Source organism: Muntiacus reevesi, chromosome 1 (genome assembly GCF_963930625.1).
Source record: "Muntiacus reevesi chromosome 1, mMunRee1.1, whole genome shotgun sequence".
In the NCBI taxonomy this organism is placed as follows: Eukaryota; Metazoa; Chordata; class Mammalia; order Artiodactyla; family Cervidae; genus Muntiacus; species Muntiacus reevesi.
Genome location: NC_089249.1, coordinates 285,781,699 through 285,805,007, shown reverse-complemented (window position 1 = coordinate 285,805,007; position 23,309 = coordinate 285,781,699). Strand labels below are relative to the sequence as shown.

The window sequence follows — 23,309 nt, the reverse complement described above, 5'->3', positions numbered from 1 at the left end:
TATATCCACAATATTTATTTTTATGTCCATCGAAGTCTACTTCTCAGATCTTTATGTACACCAAACAATAGATACCTGGTGAGTTCAGATTATATTAAACACTCTTTCCATAACTTTTCCAATGTCAATTGAATCAGAACAAGGTGAAGCAGGGAGAAGAGTTGAAATTGTAAATGATCTCTAAGGACACTAAAATATATATATATATATTAGATAGAAATCCTAACCATTACTGGTCTATACAAAAGAATCACAATGTGTCTTTTTCATGAAATTGCAACAATTGACTAACTAGAGTTGCAACAAGTTGGAGTTGTGCTTGATTTGAGTTGAAACAGTTTGGATGTGGGCATATGAGGATATATAGGATGATACATACTTAAGGAGGTAACAACTATGAATCCAAAAATTTATAAGGTATATCTTGTAAACAAAGATGAAACCTTTAACTCGTTTTCACTATCTCACCCTTCCAGATTTTGCCATCAGCTACGGACCCCCTGGGGACTTGTTGGTTTATTGCCATCTGATTAAAACTAGTCACATGCATCTTGCTTAGCTGTGTTCTCTTTGTTTGAAATTGTTTATGTTTCTCTCTCCTAGTATGCTCTTATAAATGCCACTATCTATATCACTTACTTTGTCTATAAAGTGGTCTCCTTCATTGTTCACTGTGTAACCCTCCTCTGTGTATACAGATATTTACATGTCTATGTATATAGATATCTATGCCTATATGTATCTATAATAGATATTTATATCTGTATATACATAGATAGTTACGTCTATATGTACATATATATTTATATGTCTATGTATATAGATATTTATGCCTCTATGAAGCTAGGTATTTATACATCTATGTACCTAGAATGTATATTTCTATGCATATAGACATTTGTATACCTACGTACTTAGACATTTATATCTCTCTCTGGACATTTACATATCTATGTACCTAGATATTTACATTTATGTACACTTATGTATATACAAATAGATGTCTTACCAGTATAACAGGGCCTGTAGAGAAGGGAACACTCCTACAAAAAGACCTGACTCGGCAACTGAACAACAACAAAATAGTAAACACATTCGATTGACCTGCCACCAACAACACATGGTATATCAATGTTACTACAATATGAAATATAGGTTAGTTTAAAAAAATAATGCTTAGGGGGACTTCCCTGCAGTCCAGTGGTTAAGATACTGTGCTTCAAATGCAGGGGGCAAGGGTTCGACACTTGGTCGGGGAACTAAAAATCCCACATGCAACATGGCACTGCCAGTAAATTTAAAAAAATTATTACAATAAATAAACAAGAATGTCCCGAAAGAACACGCAAGCTTTTGGATGTTTCATCAGGTACATTCCATATTGAATTACAGTCTTGAGTGAAAACTTGGAAGGTTTTCAATTTCAAGGCAATTACAACTGGGCCTGAAAAAGTCCTGATGCCTTGTGGCCATTCCCTGCAATAGCAACCTTAAAATTTATGCTTATGAGAACATTTCATGCAAAGATGAGCTCAGTAAAGGACATCAATGGTATGGATCTAACAGAAGCAGAAGATATTAACAAGGGGTGGCAAGAAAACACAGCAGAACTGTACAAAAAAACATCATCATGGACCAGTCATGATGAAGTGATCACTCATCTAGAGCCAGACATCCTGGAATGTGAAGTCAAGTGGGCCTTAGGAGACATCACTACAAACAAAGCTAGCAGAGGTCATGGAATCCCAGTTGAGCTATTTGAGATCCTTAAAGATGATGCTGTGAAAGTGCTGCACTCAATCTGTCAGCAAATTTAGAATACTCAGCAGTGGTCATAGGACAGGAAAAGGTCAGTTTTCATTCCAATCCCAAAGAAAGGCAATGCCAAAGAATGCTCAAACTACTGCACAATTGCACTCATCTCATACACTAGCAAAATAATGCTCCAAATTCTCCAAGCCAGGCTTGACCAATACATGAACTGTGAACTTACAGATCTTCAAGCTGGTTTTAGAAAAGGCAGAGAAACCAGAGATCAAATTGCCACCATCCACTGGATCATCGAAAAAGCAAGAGAGTTCCAGAAAAAAAAATCTATTTCTGCTTTATAGGCTATGCCAAAGCCTTTGACTGTGTGGGTCACAATAAACTGTGGAAAATTCCCAAAAGATGGGAATACCAGACCACCTGACCTGCCTCTTGAGAAATCTGTATGCAGGTCAACAAGCAACAGTCAGAACCAGACATGGAACAACAGACTGGTTCCAAATTGGGAAAGGAGCATATCAAGGTTATATATTGTCACCCTGCTTATCTAAATTCTAAGCAGAGTACATCATGAGAAATACCATGCTGAAGGAAGCACAAATTAAATTCAAGATTGCCTGGAGAAATATCAGCAATGCAGATGGCACAACCCTTATGGCAGAAAGTTAAGAAGAATTAAAGGGCCTCCTGATGAAAGTGAAAGAGGAGAATAAAAATGTTGGCTTAAAGCTCAACATTCAGAAAACTAAGATCATGGCATCGGGTCATATCACTTCATGGCAAATAGATGGGGAAACAGTGGCTGACTTTATATCGGGGGGCTCCAAAATCACTGCAGATGGTGACTGTAGCCATGAAATTAAAAGACACTTACTCCTTGGAAGAAAAGTTACTACCAACCTAGACAGTATATTAAATAGCAGAGATGCTACTTTGCTAACAAAGGTCTGTCTAGTCAAGGCTATGATTTTACCAGTGGTGATGTATGGATGGGAGAGTTGGACTCTAAAGAAAACTGAGTGCTGAAAAATGGATGCTTTTGAACTGCGGTGTTAGAGAAGGGTTGAGAATTCCGTGGACTACAAGGGGATCCAAGAGTCCATTCTAAACGAGATCAGACCTCAGTGTTCATTGCACAGACTGATGTTGAAGCTGAAACTCCAATGCTTTGGCCACCTGATGTGAAGAGCTAACTCATTTGAAAAGACCCTGATGCAGAGAAAGATTGAGGGCAGGAGGAGAAGGGGACAACAGAAGATGAGATGGTTGGGTGGCATCACCGACTCAATAGACACGAATTTGGGTAAACTCCGGGAGTTACTGATAGACAGGGAGGCCTGACGTGCTATAGTTCATGGGGCTGCAAAGAGTCAGACACGACTGAGTGACTGAATTGAACTGATAAGGGGAAAGAATATGAAGAAGAATAGATATCTATATCTATATCAAGAATAGATAGCTATATGTATATCAGACCAGCTGGAATGTAAGAGATGCTGATGGTGACTGGTTCTGACTCTCAAGACTTCAATCAAATGAAGCTTGGAGTCTCCCACAGCCCAAGACCATTAATGAACATGTCTGTCAAGTTAAACTGTTAGTCACTCACTCATGTCTGCCTCTCTGAAACCCCATGGACCACCAGGCTCTTCTGTCCATGGAATTCTCCAGGCAAGAATACTGGAGTGGACTGCCCCGCCCTCCTCTTGGGATCTTCCTCATTTAGGGGTTGAACCCGGGTCTTCTGCTATGCAGAGATTGTTTACAATCTGAGTCACCTCAGAAGCTGCAACATGCCTGTACTCATAGATTAAAGCTTCCCCAACTTTGTGGTTTACAGAGACACTGCTCTGGAAAGCTCCGTGGTGTTCTCCATAGTTCTGCAAGTAATACACTTTTTCTTCCCATGAGCTTTGGCTGTGTGGTACCTTCTGGCTCTACACCCACCAAGACGTAAACTCGCTTTTCTGATAACATTTCTCCATCCAGACTCCCAACCACCACTTGATGCTAATTCTACAATCAGTCGCTTTGCTTCCAATACATGGAAATCACATTATTTTTCTGTGAGCAAAGCTAGCTAAGGGCCAGAACCAGTGTCCCTATTTAATCTTGTGAGGCCAGTAGGTGTCAGGCAAACTCAGCTCTATGGACCCACAGTCCTCCAGATCGATGCCTCGGCTTACAGAAAACACTTGCAAGGCTTTGAGGTTTTACTTATACCTCATTTCTGAAGGCTTTTCATACCTACATTAAATAAACAGATGGCTCATCAGGGCCACTTCTACATTCAGGTTAAAAATCCTCCAAGTTTTTTCTAACATCCTTATTCCAAGCGCTGTGTTTAAATCTTTGACCATACGGTGTTTATCTTGTGTCTCATCAGAATGTAGTTAATTCTACCGTATCCCTTGAATAATGCAGTACTCACCACATAAGAGTTCTCGCCAAAACTGGATTTGATAAGGCAGGGCACAGGGGGGCCTAGGATAAACTCCGGGAGCGCGGTTACAGTCTGGTGGAGCCGATATACCAGTTGAGGGCACTGGAAAGAAACATTCAGCCTGAGGACAGCCCGCCCACCTGAGGATCCAGGCCTCAGAGGCCAGGCCTGAAAACAAAGAGACCAGCCAAGCTGCGCCTGCGCACTGGAGGCGTGACAGGCACGCCCACAGAGCAGCCAATCCCCGAGTGGTGGGGCGGGGCCTCCATCGCGCTCCACATCCTCCGGGCGCCTATTGGCCAGACCGCCTCAGTCACAACGCCGATTGGTCGCTTGTGCCTGACAGGGTACAGGCAGGCTGCTGGCCCTTCACTTCACCTCAGCGCCGAAGGACTGGACTTCGCTGAACCTCTAGCGCTCCTGGGGACAGGGTGGGCAGCGCGGCAGGACAGCGGGGAGGCTGAAGGGAACACGTCCTGGGCAGCCATCATAAACCCTTAGCCTGATGGCTTCAAATTCCAGGGTGGGAGGCCCGAAATCCTGTCAGCTTTGAGTAACCTGAGTCCTAATCTGAAGCGGGCTTGCGTCTCGTCAGCTTCAGGGATTACAAGTCCTTTCACCCACAGAAACCCCAAATCCCCTAGTGCTGCGACCCTCAAATACCTAGATTAACCCCAGATCCCCTCAGCCTGAGGCACCCCAAAAATACCACCCGCAGAGAGACCAAATTTCCTCAACCTCGGAGACCCTGAATACCTCTGCCTGGGAGCTCTTAAACCTCTTCCTCCTCAAGACCCTAACTGTCCTGCCTATCGGAGCCCTAAAATCCCTTAGTAAGAAACCCCCGATTTCCTCAGCCTCATAGACCCCAAGTTTTCTCACCGTGCGCATTCTACATCAGCCAAAATATCCCCAGTCCCCTCTGACTGAGGACCCCAGTTACTTCAGCCCGTGGGACCCAGATCTCCTCAAGCCGAGCGACTTCTCCCTTAGACGTAGAACCTACGTTATGCCCAGATTTTTCTGAGTCCCCAGGAGGAGATCCTCAAAACCCTTCTTGGAGAAACATTCCCTCTGCTTCACTGGAACAGAGCCCTGATTTCAGCCTGACCCCAGTACAGCAGTTAGGGGTTTCTGGGTCTCCTCGAGAATCCCTCCGTCACCCACAGACACATCCCTCCCAGTGCCTTCCTTCAGAGGGGCTGAATTGTAGGGGAACCAAAGAAACCAAATCTAGTTCATATTAGGCTGATCTGTCATATCTAGTCAGGATCCGTCCATCCCACCAATACCCTCACCCTGACTTTCCCCTCGCCTTACTGCCCTGGACACTCCACCCAAGGCAAGCAGCTCAGGCTCTGGACAGTGGTCTGGGCTATCTCAGCACCTTCTTCTTCCACAGGCACCTTGGCCTTGAGCACTCCAATGGCCGTGAGGCCGAACAGGTCTCCAGAGGAGAGCACTGAGGGAAATGCCGGGAGAACAGAGCGGAAGTCCACGGTGAGAGGTGGAGTCGGCAAAGCTGGGCTCAAAGTCAGCTCTATAGGAAGGACATGGCGCTGGTCCCTGAAGCACCACAGACTGCTTGCCTTGGCAGCTGAGTGAAAGTCCCTGTGACTGTACACAGGATGGGAATACCTGGTCCTGTCTGAGATGGTGGGGTAGAGTGGGACAAAACAGGACACTAGCTTCTCAACTGCTCTGTGTCCAGGGAGAGCTAGGAAAATGCTCAGTTTGTTCAGTTAAGGAGGAAACAGTCGGGAAGGAAAGTCTTCATCCCTCTCTCACACAGACCATCCAGGAGCTTCAGGCTATTCCCTGCACAATAGGTGGAGGAGAAGGCCCAGCTCTAAGGTCTGACTTAGATTAGTAAATCACTGATGAAATCTATTATTTTCCTTAGGCCAAAGATGCTTTCAAAGACATCTCCGTATACTTCTCCAAGGAAGAATGGGAAGAGATGGGAGAATGGGAAAAAATCCGATATAGGAATGTGAAAAGAAACTACGGAGTGCTGATTGCCATAGGTAACAGGAAGTGCTGGGCGCCTGTGAGCCTGGGAAACATGAAACAAGTCTTCACCCTCATTGTTCACTTGGCCTGCTCTTAGGTGGCTTCACCTGCTCACAGTTCCCTTTTGTGTGGAGACTAACCTGGAGGAAATGTTTACAGTTCTGAACCAGAGGGAGGGTGACCTGCAGTGCAGAGCTCACCTCTTGCATTGTTCTACATTCTCCCAGCCCATCCTACTGATCCCCTGACTCTGTGACACTTTCCATTGCTTCTATGCTTTGTTTCCCCTTCTTAGAACAAATGTTTTGCTTCTTTCCAGGTTTCAGAGCCACTCGACCAGATTTCATGCATCCCCGCAGGCAGGCCATCAAGCCCCAGGGAGATGACTCTGAGGATTCTGATGAAGAATGGACACCAAGGCAGCAAGGTGAGAGGCCAGGAGGGTGTGGACGTGTCTTCCTGAAACCAGCCTGGGCTTAGGTCTCAACTACATCTCAGCCAGTAGCAAGGAAAACATAATTTTCACCATTCCCAAGTGGCTGTGGCTGAATATTTACATTAGCCTGAATGAAGATGAATGTATAGGCTTTCCAGTGTAATTCTCAAAAGTTTTATGGTTAATATTTATCATTATTTTTAAAAAGAATTATTTTTGCTAAACATTCTTAGTGAAAGGCAGTTAAAGATCCTTTAGAAATAAATTCACCAAACAGATTGGTTATTGGTTATTGGATTAAATCTCTTCAAAGAGGAAATGATTAACATATTATGTCAAGATACATTATGTATATATGTATATAAAATAAAACTCATGATCTTCTTACCCTAACGTTAAACTAATTCTTTATTTTGATTCTGGGAAAGGGTTTGAGAGAACTATTTATTCTCCATGATCTTTCCCACATTTCACTGACCAGAGATGGCATCAGGTAAATAAAATGAAGTACACTTATTATAAAATAGAAGTGAGCAGCTCACTTCCTCTTCTGCTGCTCACTTTAGAAGAGTTAATCTGCATGACTGGAGAAAACAATTTAGATAGTTCTATGATTCTCCATCTATGGATCTCTGTTCTCCCAGATTTTAAAAAAGTACTTATTTAGTTTTGGCTGCACTGGGTCTTTGTTGCTGTGGATAGGCTTTCTCTGGCTGCGGTGAGTGTCTTCTCGTTGCAGAGCACGTGCAGGCTCTGTAGTTTCTGACACACAGGCTTAGCTGCCCCGCAGAAAGTGGCATCTCCCTGGACCAGCCATCGAACCTGTGTCCTCTGCACTGGCAGGCAGATTCTCATCCACTGTGCACCAGGGACGTCCCTCTGTCCCCTTAGGTTATTAAAACTAGTGAAAGGGACATGAAAACCAAACATTTGGTTGTCTGCAAAGGTTTTGACATAAGGAGAGATTCTTAGGGAATACATACGCCTCGGTTCACCATATGCCTGCTCGTCTTTATTTACCTTTTTAACAGTTTCTGAGTGTATGGCACACCGCTGCTAACTATGTACACGTTAGTGTTAGTGGCCACATTGCTAATCACTCAGTCATGTCTGACTCTGTGTCCCCATAGATTGGAGCCCACCAGGCTCCTCTGTCCATGGGATTCTCTAGGCAAGAATATTGGGGTGGGTTGCCATGTCCTGCTCCAGGTGATCTTCCCAACGCACGGATTGAGCCTGCATCTGTTGCATCTCCTGCATTGCAGGTGGATTTTTTACCGCTGAGCCACCGGGATTATATATACACATTGCTGTACAACAAATCTGTAGAAGTGTTACATCTTGCGTGACTGAAGCCCTAATCCACTGAGGAACAATTCTCCAATCCTTCCTCCTCATAGCCCTTGGCAACCACAATTATATTTTCTGTTTCCATGGATTTAATTTAAATACCTCAGAGAAGTGGAATCAGGCCATATTTGTCTTTTTTGATTGGTTCATTTCACTTAGTATAATATCATCAAGGCCCATCCATGATGTAGCATATGACAGAAATATTTTTTAAGGCTTCAAAACATTCCATTGTGGATATAAGAGCTATAACATATATCTTATATATAATCTTTATCTTTTATCCACCAATGAACATTTAGATTGCTCACACATCTTGCCCATTGGGAATAATGTGGCAATGACTATACATGTGCCCACTATTTACTCATTATCTTGCTTTCAATTTTTTACAGAAACCCACTCTTGAGTTGGATTGCTAGATCATACAGCACTTCTAATTTTCTGTGGAAACTCCATAGTCTTTTCTAGAAAGCTTGCAACATTTTATACTGCCAACAATAGTGTATAAGGGTGCCAATTTCTCCATATCCTTACCAAACTTGTTATTTTCTTCTTATACATATTGCCCATCCCAGAAGGTTTCAATTTGTATTTCTGTACCGATTAGTAATATTGAGAATCTTTTCATATATTTGTTGGCCATTGTGTATTTTCTCTGGAGAATTGTCTATTCAATTCCTTCTCTCACTGTTCGTCAGGGCAGATTGCGATAACAAAACAGACTGCATTCCTTAAACCACAGAAATTTGTTTTCTTACAATGCTGGAACATGGAAATTTGATATCAAGGTGCCATCATTGTCCATCAGGTTTTCTTCCTGGCTTATAGGTATCCTTCAAACTGGTGTATGCTTAAAAACCCCTTATCAGATGCAGATTTTACAAATATATTCTACCATCATGTCGGTGGCCTTTTCAACTCTGTTCAGTGTCCTTTGCTGCACAGAGGTTTTAAGATTAATCTCATTTGTCTATTTTTACACTGTTACTAATACTTGTGCACTTAGCACCATATCTAAGAAATCATTGCTGAATCAGTGTCGTGAAGCTTCACCCTTGTTGTCTTCTAAGGGTCTTATCAAGTCTTGCATAAATGTCTTTAATCCATTCTGAGTTGATTTTTCTTCAAGATGTAAGATGTTCATTACTTTGCATATGGTTATTTTGTTTCCCCAGCACCATTCATTACAGGGATTAAGCTTTCCCCATTATCTTGACACGCTAGATGAAGATCATTAGACCATGTATCCAAGAGTTGATTTCTGGCTGTCTATTCTGTTCCATTGATTGACATCTGTCTTTATGCCAGCCAGCTTCCTCAGTGGCTCTGCAGGTGAAGAATCTGCTTTCAGTGCAGGAGACACAGGAGATGCGGGTTCAATCCATGGGTTAAGAAGATCCCCTGGAGAAGGAAATGCCAACCCTGTCCAGTATTCTTGCCTGAGAAATCCCCTGGACAGAGGAGCCTGGTGGGCTACAGTCCCAAAGGTCACAGAAAGTCAAGAAGACTGAGCAGCTAAGCACACATGTTTTGCCAAATCCACACTCTTGTGGTTCCTGTCCCTTTGTAGTGTGTTCTGAAATCAGAGGCCTCCAGCTTTGCTGTTGTTTCTAAGATTGCTTTGCCAGTTTGGGGTGCTCTGAGATTCCGTGTTAACTGTTGGATGGATTTTCTATATCTGAAAAAACTTCCATTGGGAATTTAATAGGAATTGAATTGAATCTTTAAATTGCTTTGGGTAGTATGAACAGCTTAATAATATTAAGCCTCTAAATCCATAAACATGAGACACCTATCGATTATTTATGTCAGATTCCTTTCAGCAATATTTTGTAGTTTTCAACATATGAGTCTTTCATCTCCTTAAGTTTATTCCTAATTACTTCATTCTTCTCAATGCTATTATAAATAAGATTCTTTGACCAGTGGCTAGGACTCCACACTCCCAATGCAGAGAACTTGCGTTCAGTCCCTAGTCAGGGAACTAGATCCCACATGCCGCAACAAAATCCTGGAAAAAACAAAGAAATAAAAATAAATATTTTTTTTATAATTTAGCTCTTGAATATAGCTTTAAAAAAATAAAAAATAAATAGTATTGTTTTCTTATTTTCCTTTGTGAAATGGTCATTCTTCATGCATGGAAAGATATTTGAGTGTTGATTTTGTACCGTGCAACTTTCTCTGCAGGAATTTTGTGTGTGTGGATTTAAAGATTTTTCTGCACATAAAACCATGCCCCTGTGAGCAGACATAATTTTACTTCTTTCTTTCCAAATGGAAGCCTTTTGTTTCCATTTCTAACCTACAGCGCTGGCTAGGAGTTCTAATATTATGGTGAACACAAATTTGATAACGGGCATCCTTGGCTTTTCTTCTTGATCTTTATCACTGATGACTATGATGTTAGAGGTAGACTTTCAATATATGACCTTTATTATATTGCAGTCACTTCCTCCTATTCCTACATTGTTGAGAACTTTTGTCATGAAAGACTATTAAATTTATTAGATATTTTATGAAAATCAGATGAGGCACGGATGAAGTTTCATATATTTTTTTAATTTTAAGAAAACTATGTAATACTCCCAGTGGAACCATGGGAGTTGATGATACAGAAATCATTTTCCATTCCTCCTTTGGTAATCATTGTCTTTGTCACTCTCTGGCTTAGAATTATGTGTCCTTAATTAGAATACCCAGAGTTTGGAAACATTTCCCAACCAAAACACTGATTCTCATCGTTTTTTAGGTAAACCTTCTTCGATGCCCTTCAGAGTGGAGCACAGTAAACCCCAGAAAGTGAGTATTTCCCAAATCCTGTTGCCAAAATAACCTCCTCATGGATCGAGTCACAGGTGAGAATAGCAGAAAACACAGAGATCCTGGAGACCGCTGCCTCCCTGTCCTGAGTCTTTAGTACAATGTCTGATATCATCACCATCTTTGCAGTTAGTAAGAACAACAACAGTAGTAGGTTGTTCTGTTGTTACATTATTTTCATAATATTTTAGACTTCAAGTATTTTATGTGAATAAACTTGCTTAAACCTTAAATCAATCCTACAGTACCTATAAGTAGGTATAGAGCTATCACCATTATAGATACAAAAAAAAAAAAAAGGTAAGAAACATTTGATTATATACCTGAGACCACAGTATCACTGGTAGTGTAATGTAAACCAATGCACGTTCTCTAAACACCTTACAAACTGATTAAAACTTCCATAGTTCTATGAAGCTTATTCATGCATCTTTATATCATTCATCTGAGAGATGTTTTCAACCTCAGTTTTTTGTGCTTTGCTAGGGAGGGATATGCTAAGACATCTGACTAAGGGAAGCTTAAGGACATGCTGGGCAGTTTGTAGAGTGGACAGTCCAAGATGAAGAAGCTTAAAGATATGCTGGGCAGTTTGTAGAGTGGACAGTCCAAGATGAAGAAGGAGACAGGATCCCTACCACAGAGCCTCCCACTCCAATATGAGGAAGCAACTTGCAACCCTGATAAGCCTCAGGTTTATGACTGAAAAGCAACAAATAAGAAAATAACAGAAGGACTTCACATAGATTATCTGCTTTTGAGTAGAAACTCATCATCTGGGCATCATTTCAAATGCTCATTCTTGTAGGAGGGAGTAACAACTCCTTCCACTGAGCTCTAATTAGCAACTCTCCTGTTTGTAATCATTTGTTTAGCCTGCCCCTGTGTTGTGAGGTTTGAGATCCTAGCCCACACCCATTAGTTCTCAGAAGTCCAGGCCCACCTCAAAGCCCCTAAGTGCCCCCTGAATGGTTCGTGAGTGAGTGACTCCACATTTAAGCATTCATCTAGGAGTAGAAAGGTCAAAGGATGCTGAAGATAGTATCTGTGAGTTGCACTTGAAATATAGTGGCAGTTTAGGGAATAAATTGATACGTAAGGGATGTACGTTCACGTTCTTACTGTATTAAATACTACACGCAACAATTTGTTGAAGGTTATTAAATTTCATGTCCACTATAATATTAAGAATTAGCCTGTATACCAATTCACGGATCAGGAAACTGAGTAGAACCAGCTAGTCATACAACCTTGTTCGAGGAGAATTGACAAGACCGGCTACTTTAATTCCAAACATTGTCGCTAGGACATGGCAACCTGCAGCTTTCATCTCATTTTCTTTCTTGTCTAAATATGTTTCTGCCGATCGTCTTTTCTCTTCTTAATCTCACTGCTTTGTCACCTTGTTTTCCACATGTGTATTGTCCCCTCTGTAATTTTCCATACGTCCTCGTCCGTCAAAGGGCCACTATTAAGAGAAACCCTGAGGATCTCTCTACGAGCCCTTACCCTCCTCTTTCCCTGACCTCCAGCTTTTCTCCCTGCGTTGCTCTCACTTTTATGCAGAAAGTTGAACGGGAAGAACCTTAAGATATGAATTCTAGTTTTGATTCACTATCCACGTAGGTCCTTATTTTACACTCCAGTGTTCAGACCCCTTCCCCCCATATCAGGTATTTCCAAGAATTGTCAAAGTATTAACTAAAGTCATGCATGTGAAAACACTTCATAAAGTCCTAAAGAACTAAAGAAATGCATGTTGTCTTTTACTCACATGGAAGAGAATGTCCAGGGAACCATTAAGTAATGAATCTAGTTTGAAGGAATTGCCGGGAGCAGCAGAATCGCTGAAGACAAGTGGCTCCAAGCAGGCTCAGAATCCAGTGCCCCATCACAGAAAAGCAAGGACCCCTGGACAGCACCCCAGACAAAAAGTCGGTAAGAGAAATTTGGGGAGTTCCTCTAATTAGTTCCTCTAATTCCTGTAGAAAAACTAATAAGCATGGCCTAGGTGTGTGGAAGGGACTTTGGGTAGGCGGGGTTTAAGCTGGACTGATCTGAGAGATGAAGTTAGCACTGGGGCCTTGGGAAAATCTTATACAATTTCTGAGATCCTGAATGCTATCTGTAAAGTGAGGATAAGGATACATGACTCATACAGTGCTTGAAAACCTTACATTAAATGCAAAAGTCTGACACCTACAAGTAGTTCAATAAATGCAACTGTGATAAGAGGAACCATGCTTTGTTAGTGTTCATGCCCAGACCTCTGCTCAATGCCTTACTTGTCATGTGCGCTTAACACATATTTTCTGAGTAGATGTGTCGATGAACTATTACCTAAGTCGGAAGGTTGGGAAGTTAAACCTACTAATGGGAAGTGCAGGAAGCTATCACTGAACTGGGCATCTGTGGTCAGTGGAGCCTCAGTCTCTTGAAACTGTATTTAAAGGGAGAAGAAAGAAAACATAGAGAAGGGACTCCCTGGTGGTTAAGAGGTTAAGACTCCACGCTTCCACTGCAGGAGGTGTTACTTCCATTCCTGGTCAGGGAACTAAGATCCCACAAGCAATGCAGTCTGGCCGAGAAATAAATAATGGAACATGAAAACATAAAATTAAGAAAGTAAAAGTTTGAAAAATACATATAAGAAAATTTTAACAAAGTGTAGAGATGAACAGGTAGGAGATCTCACACTTTCTGATAAAATGGGACTAACTCCCCAGACCCCACCAGCGTTGCTTAGCTTCTGTTCTCCATCTTAGAACTCAGAAGAAAGGAGACTGGAGTGAAGGGGTACAGTCTACGGGAAAGAAAGGGCCACGTGTACCAAGAGGTCAGCGAGCCCCAGGATGACGACTACCTCTGTGAGTGACCCCGCTGGCCCACTCACGGAGAAGGGGCAATGAGGCCTTGGTCCACTAACCTCACCTCAACATTTAGTCCACCGGCCATCCCCTTCCTCTATGACTTGGGGTGCAGGATCGAGGACAAATGCCATGAATGCCCTAGTTCTTTATGAAGGTCTTTACGACCAGAAACATCACTGTACCTCCTCTCATCCCTGTTCTCACCTCCAGATTGTGAGGAGTGTCAGAACTTCTTCATCGACAGCTGTGCTGCCCATGGGCCCCCAACATTTTTAAAGGACTGTGCAGTGGAAAAGGGGCATGCCAATCGCTCAGTCCTCACGCTGCCCCCTGGGTTAAGCATCAGACTGTCGTGCATTACTGACGCTGGGCTTGGAGTGTGGAACGAGGCGTCCGATCTGCCGCTGGGCCTGCACTTTGGCCCCTATGAGGGCCAGATCACAGACGATGAAGAGGCCGCCAACAGTGGATACGCCTGGCTGGTGAGAAGCACCCGTTTCCCTGTCCTCTGGCCTCTAATCACTTGTACGTGGTGGTGGGTATTTCATGTCTACATATGAGGATGCAGATGGTGATAACATGGTCGTCAATGACACAGTCAGCCCTGTGCACTGTGTGCCGTGGGCGTGACCACAGGACTTCCATCTAAATGTCAGAGGAGAGGTGGGAACACAGTGTACAGACACTTAGACCTCTCTCTAAGGTCAGAGGAGAGGTGGGAGCACAGTGTAGAGATACACAGAAGTGACTCCTCCCTTGTGGAGCCCTTGCCTTCAATGAATCAAGGGACTCAGACTTGGAATGATGAGTAAGGAGCTTACCGTGTGGTCCGACTGGCAGTTGAATCCATGCAGGCTGAAAAGCACCAATGACTACACAGGGAAATAGCTCTTCTATTGCTTCCTACCAAAAAAAAAAAAAAAAAAGAGGAAAGCTTGTAACTCTTTCTCTGACCCTCAGATCACCAAAGTGAGGAACTGCTACGAGTATGTGGATGGAAAGGACACGTCTTGGGCCAACTGGATGAGGTGAGTGCAGTGAGTCTGCAGTGTGTAGACATTGAGACTCCCTCCATCCCACGCCCCTTTCCTTCTCAACCCGGCTCCCTCAAAAGCTTTCACATCTTCCTTCCTCTTTTCCCTCAATACCATACGCTTTCATTTCAAAAGACACTAGAAATAAGGAAATAAAAATATGGCATGTGCCGTCAAGATACAAGTCTATATGCTGAACAAAACTGGTGGACTTGAAAACAACTTGAAGCATCTAGATTCACCAGGAACACTTTAACTCACTTAGTGGACACTTCTCACGCCCTTTATGGTGCAGTTTAGACAGTGAACTTCGGTACTGAAGCAGATCACACAACCCATGTCCTTTTGGAGAACATACTGCAGACAGACATTAGCCAATTGATTTTAGGAGCAGTAACCTTACTTTTTCTATCTTTGAGTAAGTGCACACGCCAGGATGACCTAACACAGGAGACCTTGACTTTCTGTGGGCAAAAACCTCCTCAGGATTGGTTCCAGTGAGAGGTGGGCCCTGAGGCCTGGGAAGGAATGGGGGGCAGCTTGGCCCTGAGCAGGGCCATTCTCTGAGGGCCTCTCCTTTCATCAGGGCAGGCAGACAGTGAACAAACTATTACTGTTCCGTGTCTCAAGCTATATCAGAGCTCTCTCCAAGTTTACGTGGGAGGGGGTGGGCAAGCGAATAGGACCCTGGATACACGTGGGGAGATGGGAGAAAGCCTCGGGAGAGAAGGCAGGCTGGGGTGAGTGCTGAGGGATGCGTGTTAGCCAAGAAGCACCAAGTCCTGTGGATGAAAGAGAACTTAATTCAGAGTTTAGAGGAGCTGGAGGTCACCAGCCTCACGGACAGTCCAGGTGGAGATGAGTCTGGAACTGGGCTCCGGAAAATGGCTACTTATGTAAGGAGAGAAAAGCGTGGGAATTCACATGGCCTGGTCGAAGGTGTGAACAGAAGGTCCACATGAGGGGCGGCCTCAGAGGCGGAAGGCAAGGAGCTGGACATGGGCGGACAGTGGAGGGCACTCTTCACCTGAGTTTTCTTTCCCTTTCCCGGCCTCGACCCCAGGTATGTGAACTGTGCCCGGGACGACGAGGAGCAGAACCTGGTGGCCTTCCAGTATCACGGGCAGATCTTCTACCGAACCTGCCGCGTGGTCAGGCCGGGCTGTGAGCTGCTGGTCTGGTACGGGGACGAGTATGGTCAGGACCTTGGCATCAAGCGGAACAGCAGGGGGAAGAGTGAGCTCGCGACCGGGAGAGGTGAGTGTCTCCCCTCTTCCAGCACCCCACCCCATCCTGGGAGCCTCCGTGGTCCGATTTCGAAGCAGAGGACAATCCAGTCCTAAGTCAGTTGAGTTGCAATTAAAATGTCTCAGAATTTGATTCTTTTCATATGACTGTTAGGAGAAATTTTATATTGAAAATGTTAGTTCTAATTTTTAATATTTCATGCAAAAAATTGTGCAACATCACCTTCTGCTAAAAGGCTGAGAAGCAAAAAGCAACATTTCGAGCACCTACCACCTCTCTGCCCTTTATTTGTTTCTTCTTCATTTCCTCCCATTTCTAAGCGACACGTGTACAGTGATGCGCATTCAGTTCCTGTTCCAGTCTTTTGTCATGTGAGTTCACGCTCTGTGACAGACGGGGCTCCACGTCCCGAAACAGACAGAACCACTGCCCTGGGGCAGCAGGGGCTTCACACCAGACAGGGGCCGGTGCTGAGGAAAACCAGCGCAGGGAACGAGCCTCGGATCAGCGTGAGCAGAGGGTGGGGTGTGGTGCAGGACGGTGCGACAGGGTCTCTGCAGAGATAAGACCTACGGGGAAGGATTCCAGGCAGGGGAGCAGCCAGTGCCGCAGCCCAAGGACCGGGAAGCGAGGCCATGCCAGGAGTCGCAGGAGGAAGCACAGAGGGAGAGGAAGGAGGCTCGACGGGACACGGAAGCCTCAGGGCCTGTGTCCACGTGCAGGCCCCAAGGGTCCTCCTGGGTGACACAGAACAACCGCCAGGCTTTCAGCTGCAAGCAGCATGTTCTCTGTGCTAAGACGATCCTTTGGTTCACTTTTGGGAAGAGACAATAGCGGGGAGTCCCCTCAGAGATCAGTTCATTGCCAGACATGAGGGGGGAGTGGGCTGTCTGAAGATGCTTGGGAGTGAGGTTGTGAAGGGTCTGACTGGACATGTATTTTTAAACATGGATTCCTAGTGCATGTTAAGTGGATTAAGCCTGAATGAAATAAATGAGGTATGAGTACTGGTGAGGCTGGAGAAAGGATATGCCTTTATTTTATGATTTATGGGAAACTGAGAGAGGAGCAATTTGTGAACCAGTTTGGGCAGCAGGAGCCAGACCTGTAGTCAGTGGGACTTGGGTCGCTCGGTCTCATCCAGGCTCAAACCCACTTCCTGCAGAGATCGGCACAAAGGCTGCTCTTTGAACAAGGAACCACAAAGTCAGAATTAGCCACACCTGCTCTAACCACCCCCCGTGCTGCCTCCCATATGCAGAGAGCTCCAGGCCAGGCTCCCCTAACTTAATAGACCCTTTCCCCTCACAGGGAGCCACTCAGGAGTTTCCACCTAAGTCATCAAGTCTTATCCCTCAGTAGGGTAAATACCTGGGGCCACTGTGACGTGACTTTTCAGACACCTACACGCAGGGAAACTCCCTGCAGATCCATCTCTATCAGGAGAGACGTTGCCTCTGATGCAGCTGGAAGGTCCCTATCTGGGTGATATGTAGAAAAGGCCCTTGACACCCGCTTCCTGGATTTCTGTAGATGTAGAGAATAACAGTGGAATGGAAGAGTGGACTGTAAAGGCACTTGATGGGCGACAGATCGTGCACTGTCAACACTTAGATGATGAGTGGGCAAGGCCTGACCACGGCAAACCAGCTACCTGACAAAATCTTCCTCTTTCAGCAGAACCGAAGCCCAAGATCCACCCATGTGCCTCCTGCTCTCTGGCCTTCTCCAGCCAGAAATTCCTCAGCCAACACATCCAACGCAGTCACCCCTCTCAGACCCTCCAGAGACCATCTGAAAGAGACCGCCTCCAACCAGAGGATCCCTGCCCAGGCAGTCAAAATCGGAGATATTCCAAACCACACAGCCCGAGCGACAAACCTGAGGGCCACGAGGCCAAGGACAGGCCCCAACAATTGCTGAAAAGTGTAAGGCTGAAGAGGATTTCAAGGGCCTCTTCCAACTCACCCTGAGGACAAATGGGGGATTCTGGGGTGCATGAGAGAATGACAGACGAGCCCAGCACAAGCCAGAAACTGAATCCAGAGGACACAGGCACATTGCTCACGGGGGCAGGGGTCTCAGGGATTATGAGGGTCACATGCGGAGAGTGGGCAAGGCTCTAAGGACAGGTCAAGTCTCACCACACACGAGAGGACACACAAGGGGAGAAGCCCTATGTTTGCGGGGAGTGTGGGCGAAGCTTCCGTCAGAAGTCAGTCCTCATCACACACCAGAGGACACACACAGGGGATAAGCCCTATGTTTGCGGGCAGTGTGGGAGAAGCTTCCATCGGAAGTCAGCCCTCATCAGACACCAGAGGACACACACAGGGGAGAAGCCCTATGTTTGCGGGGCTTGTGGGCGAAGCTTCAATCAGAAGGCCCATCTCATCACACACCAGAGGACACACACGGGGGAGAAGCCCTATGTTTGCGGGGCTTGTGGGCGAAGCTTCAATCAGAAGGCCCATCTCATCACACACCAGAGGACACACACAGGGGAGAAGCCCTATGCTTGTGGGGAGTGTGGGCAAAGCTTCAGTGATAAGTCAGTCCTCATCAAACACCAGAGGATACACACAGGGGAGAAGCCCTATGGTTGCAGGGAGTGTGGACGAAGCTTCAGACAGAAGTCCCTCCTCATAAGCCACCAGAGGACACACACAGGGGAGAAGCCCTATGTTTGCAGGGAGTGTGGGCGATGCTTCAGTCATAAGTCAGTCCTCATCACACACCAGAGGATACACACAGGGGAGAAGCCCTATGTTTGTGGGGAGTGTGGGCGAAACTTCAGTCATAAGGCCAATCTCATCTCACACAAGAGGACACACACAGGGGAGAAGCCCTATGATTGCGTGGAGTGTGGGCGAAGCTTCTGTCAGAAATCAACCCTCATCAAACACCAGAGGACACACACAGGGTAGAAGCCGTATGTTTGCAGGGAGCGTGGGCGAAGCTTCAGTCAGAAGACCCATCTCATCTCACACAAGAGAACATACACAGGGGAGAAGCCCTATGTTTGCGGTGAGTGTGGGCAAAGCTTCATTCAGAAGTCAGATTTCATCAGACAGCAGAGGACACACACAGGGGAGAAGCCCTATGTTTGCAGGGAGTGTGGGCAAAGCTTCAGTCACAAGTCCGTCCTCATCAGACACCAGAGGACACACACGGGGGAGAAGCCCTGTTTGCAGGGAGTGTGAGCGAGTCATGAGCAACAAACCACACCTTAGCCACAGGAGGATTTCTGCAGCCACCCCATGCCTCAACTCTAAGGGGGCCTCAGAGGAGGCCTGTGACACCTTACTGTCCCCACGAGTATGAGGAAAGAATTCCCAAGTGGTCCAGGGGTCAAAACTCCAATGCAGAGACCTACGTTCAATATTTGCTTGGGGAACTAGCTCCCACATGCTGCAACTAAGACACAGCCGAGCCAAATAAATAAATATATAATAAATATTTTAAAGAAAGCGTGTGATAAGCACAGAATTATTTGTTAAATAGACTTTCCACTTTCATGACAGGAGAGGAGGGATATAAACCGCAGAGGGTTCCTTAGGTGTTCTGGAGATGTTCATGCCAATTGCCTTCGTGGTTTTTTAGGTCTCCTCTTCTAATAAATTTTGTCTCCAAACAAATCTGAATCCCAGACTATGTACTCATTCCCCCCTTAACACTGACAGCATTGGGGTCCAGTTAGCTGAACCCCTGGGAAGGCATAATTCTGGAGCCAACTCAGTTAGGTCACTGGACAGTCAATCCTGGGTCCAGGGAGAGGAATGCAGAGTGGAATCAGAATCACCAGGGAAGGGAATTCCCGGCCTCCTGGGAAGTGTGGCCTCTCCTCCTTATAGACCCCGGCTCTCCTTTGGCCTCTCCTGGTGACCCTCTGCTTCCCTCTGACTTCTGTGGCCGCAAAGGTGAAGGCCACATGCGCGTGTGTGTGTGTGTGTGTGCTCGCGAGCCTGACTCAGCATGGGCCGTCTGGTCTCTGCCGCTCCCTCGGGGTCATCACAGCATCTGGACTCCAGATGCGACTACAGGGGTCCAGGTCTCAGCCCTGCCCCCAGCAGCTGCTAAGCTGGGGCAAGATGCTCAACCTCTCTGTGTCTCTATTCTCATCTGTGATACAGGGTGGGAGCACCAGCATTTTGGTCTGATGTGTCAGCACAGGCGATGGAATCTGGCAGAAGCTGGCTGAGAACGCAAGCCCCATCTTTGCTGTCCTTTGTGTTTTTCTCCTTAATATTTTTTATTTTTTAATAGAAGGATAATTGCTTTACAGAATTTGTTTCTTGCATGTCCTCCAGCCCCCACACCGTCCAGGTCTTCAGAGCTAGACGAAGAAGGGGCTGTTCAGGCACTAGGATGCCCTGATGAGGGGGTGTGAGGTCAGGTGTGCTAAGGGAAGGTGACCTCCCTTCGCACCCCTGCCGTTCCTGCTGAGCTGGGCAGCCCCAGGGCCCCTCCACAGACAGGCAGGGCCCACAGTCGTCGCCCTGCCGAGCACAGAGCCTGGAGCCGCGTTTGCAGGAAATCCCCGTCCGGCACCCATCCCACCCCCACACGGAGGGTCCTTGAAGCCCACACCGCGGCTTCTCTATGCATGGGCCTCGTACATGTGCCTGAGCGCTCTGGTCAACGCTGTCGCGACCTTGAAATTCTTAACCATGGAATAGTTCATCCTTACACTTCCCTTTCATGAGTGAAGTCTGATGGGCCCCGGGGTGCACTGTGAGCAGTGCAGATGCTCACACAGCACGCGTCCCGGGGTGACCAGGCTGCACGAGGGGACAAGGTAGACACAAAGCCCCCCACCCTGGGTGAGTGAGGGTGGGGACAGCACCAGGAAGCCACGCTTGCTCAGACCCGGAACCTAGCTCCAACACAGAGTGGGTGCAATGGCATTCTTAAGGTCAACCACACTCTCCCCTCTGTGAATGACCTCTGCCCTGGCCTGATCCTTCCAGAAGGGGTTCAGGAGGCTGAAGTCCGCCCAGCCACCAGAAGACACCAAGGGGAGAGTGGGCCACGGGGCGGGGGGCGGAGGGTGCGAGCTCCAGGACTCGGGGCAACGGCCCTCAGTTCCCTCCGTGTCCCAGGCTTGTGAAGCGTCTCTACATGAACCATGTCAGTGATAACCACCCACTATTATTTCCCGGTTTCTATGCTTTCTTAAAGGAACGTGTTTGTCTGTGGCTTGGTTTCCCTACAGGAAGGGAAGCCACGTAAACTCCCCATGTTCTGTGGCTTCAGGCCGGGGCCACGGGAGGGAGAGTTAGGGGTGGTGTAGGCAGAGGGGCTTCAACTGAAAATGGTGGGGACCCAGAAACCTGCAGGGGCTTCTTACCTGCACCTCCCACCAGAGCTGGGCCTGGAATCCCCGGGAAGGCTGAGCAGGTCAAAGCTTCTACCTCCCCTCCCATCTGTTCCCCTCCCCTCAAGAAGCTGACTCTTGGGGCCAGCCCACAACACGCCCAATCCCCCCATCACCCACAGCGCCACACAGGCCCTCCCTCACAGAAGTGGGATGACCTGGATGGTGGCAGGGATGCTGTGTGACCCCAGAGCTGGGGGTCTCAGCTGACCTTGAGCAAGTGGGTTGGTGCATTACACAGCCTCCCATCCCAGGGAGCTGCCAGCAGCCACAAGCTGTGATCTGAATAGGAGCTGGGAGATGGGGAGTGGGGATGCGAGCTCTGTGAGGTCCCGTCCTGTCCCCAGGACAGTGGCCAGGCCCCACCTGACACCGTGACTGCCCTGCCCGGGCACACAGGGCGCCAGCAGTCATGGTGCGGACAGCCAGCTGCCTCCGCAGCACGCTCCACCCTGACCACAGCGGCCCCGTGGCTGTACCAGCCCCGCCTGCGCGCGGCTCTGCTTGGCTGTCAGGGCTTGGGGACCCTGGGTGAGTCGGTGAGGGCAGAGCTCCAGAGGCCAAGCCTGTCTTCAGCCACCAGACCTGCCCTGCTTACTGGACTCATGAGTCCAGCCAGTATCTGAAGCCAAGATGCCTTTGGGAGAATGACACCACAGACGCTGACCTCAGAGCTCAGACTCCTGAAAACTTACTAAACAGGTTATTTTTAGTCTTTTTTTTCAGGGGGATGTTGGCAGGAACCGTGGAGGGAAATGACTCCCTTGCTGGTGCTGTGGTTAAGAATCCACCTGCCAATGCAGGAGACACGGGTTCAATCCCTGATCTGGGAAGACCCCACGTGCCGTGGAGCAAAAAAGTCCGTTCACAACTACTGCAGGCCAAGAGCCTAGAGTCTCTGCTTCCCAACCAGAGCAGCAACCACAGGGAGAAGTTCAACACAGAAACGAGAGAGCAGCCCCCATGCCCTACAACAAGAGAAAAGCCCGCACAGCAGCGAAGACCCAGCACAGCCAAATATAAATAACTAATCTTTTTTTTAAGTAGGAGATCGCAGCATTCTCTGCTGATCCAGAGGCTAGGACTCTGAGCTCCCAGCACAGGGGGCCACGTTCAATCCCTGGTCAGGGCACTAGATCCCATATGCTGCAACTGAAGGCCCTGCATGCCACAGCTAAGACCCAGCGCAGCCAATTAAATGAATACTTAAAAGTAGGAGGCTCTTCATCTGTCACCAGAGAAAACTGCAACATTTTAGGAAAAGAAAAAAAAAAGATTTTATTTTGCAAGTGCTCATGGTTCATTGCAAAAATTTGCTCATAATATGCAGCTGTTTGAAAAAAAGAAATTTAGAAAATACAGAAACTAAAACCCACCCATAAATGTGTGGGGAACATCAATTACTGCAGCATCTGGCCACCACACACGGGAACACACGTCCGTGTTTTTCTTCTGCAAAGAAGCTTTCAGCCTCCACCCTCCTTCGCACCAGCCTCTGCTCTGCTCACCGAGAAGACTGCTCTTTGGCCTCGTGACCGAGGGGTTTTCTGTTGAACTCAGGGAGGTGGTGGAGTAGGGCTGTGCGGTTGGGGGCACCGTCTGGCCTGCAGTGAGGAGAGAAGCAAGAGTGCTCCCCCACTGGGTCCAGCAACTCTAGGAGCCTCGGGGAGCCGCCCGGGAAGAAACCTCTCAAGCACCTTCCTTGCAGTCTCCAGAGTTACGCACATCCCACGTCTCGGGGTTCAGTTGTGGGTTAACAAGTCCTCGCTTGTTGGACAGAAAAGTGTTTCCACAGAGAATCTGCCCAGATCTTGGCCTAGTTTGGTTCTCTTATTGGACATGGAAAGTGTTTCCACAGAGAATCTGCCTGGATCTCGGCCTCGGTTGGTACAGATGTAACAGGCAGTACGTTCAGGGCTCAGGGAAGCTAGTTCTGAAGCTCTCT

At 46.7% G+C, this 23,309-nt stretch overlaps 1 pseudogene; it reads left to right on the top strand.

Annotated features, from left to right (window-relative positions):
• Positions 1-5,612: 5,612 nt before the first annotated feature.
• LOC136158783 (histone-lysine N-methyltransferase PRDM9-like) lies at positions 5,613-22,940 on the top strand (annotated as a pseudogene).
• Positions 22,941-23,309: the final 369 nt, after the last annotated feature.